General features: G+C 52.1%; 1 protein-coding gene across 1 annotated transcript in view; it reads left to right on the top strand.

Annotated features, from left to right (window-relative positions):
- The window catches only part of LOC104500776 (homeobox protein BarH-like 2), a 3690-nt gene that overhangs the window by 674 nt on the left and 1934 nt on the right, over positions 1-1082 (top strand). The window lies entirely within an intron of this gene.

Here is a 1082-nt window from a genome sequence, read left to right as displayed (position 1 = left end):
AGTGTCGTGGCAGAAGGTTCCCTGCCTTTCCTATTCCTGCTTCACACTGGAAAGAAGGTTGACCAGTCTTCTCCTGGGATCTGTGTCCCTGCGGCAGCTGAGAGCCTGACTGTAGCTTCAGCTGGCTGCTGAACTAGCTTCCATGTGGCAAACCTGGGCAGCAGTTCAGTGAGAGGGCGGTGGCCTGTCCATCAGCCCGGAAAACAGCCAGGGCAGCGTAGAGCTGAAGGCACAGGCAAGAACTTCGTCCTTGTGAAGGAAAAGGCAAGTTCGTAGTGACTACTTGGTACGAAAAACGGACAAAGCAAAGTAAGGAGAGGCTTTAGATTTTCTAAAGGCTTTGAATCCTACCCCCGCAAGTATAAATTACAGGAGAAAGACCTGTCCAATTCCGCTCAAGTTTGTAAACCTAGAGAGGGTTTGAAAGGTACCCCAGACCTTGAACTCCACATGTGGCAGTGTCCCAATATTTAACCTGGTTTTGAAGACGTTCTCTGCTGGTGCTGCCTGTCACCAAAGCCAGGATCGCAGCTAGACCAAATTCCATGGGGCTGGCCGAGCTGTCTCGTACAGGTGCGGCGTTCCTCACGCAGCTGTACTGCCTCCCCACAGCTTCACGTAACCGGGGAGTTGACACCGCTGATGAAGCACTCGAGGCTGTTAGTTAATTTTATCGCGTGACTGTTCCTTGGCTGGTACGCGTTGGAGGCTGATGAGCAGTTCCTGTCCGTGTACCACTTCCCCTCTGTTTGTTTCCTGGGGTTTCTAGGTGACGCTGGTGTGTGAGGCAAGAGATGGTAACTGGTGACAGGTAATCAAAGTGTGGTAAGACGTGGGTGCTCCGGTGAGAAGAGCTAGTGAAGCAGTGTTTCTCTCTCTCAACTCACGGCTGAAATCACGATGGCAGAGCAGTGAATTGTGCTCTGCGTTCACTGCTGCAGCTTAAGTGGGGTAAAGCATGAATCCGTGAGTGCGAGGTTGAGCAGAGAGCTGGTGTGGGGGACGTGGGTGTTCGCAAGTACCAGAGTGAGTCTGACTGCCCCAGGAGCCCAGCTGAAACAAAAGCTTTACTATGAAAACTA

The sequence above is a fragment of the Buceros rhinoceros genome, unplaced genomic scaffold (genome assembly GCF_000710305.1).
Source record: "Buceros rhinoceros silvestris isolate BGI_N320 unplaced genomic scaffold, ASM71030v1 scaffold8871, whole genome shotgun sequence".
Classification (NCBI taxonomy): Eukaryota; Metazoa; Chordata; class Aves; order Bucerotiformes; family Bucerotidae; genus Buceros; species Buceros rhinoceros.
Note: the sequence above shows the minus strand (reverse complement) of the source record. Positions and strands in the feature narration are given on the sequence as shown.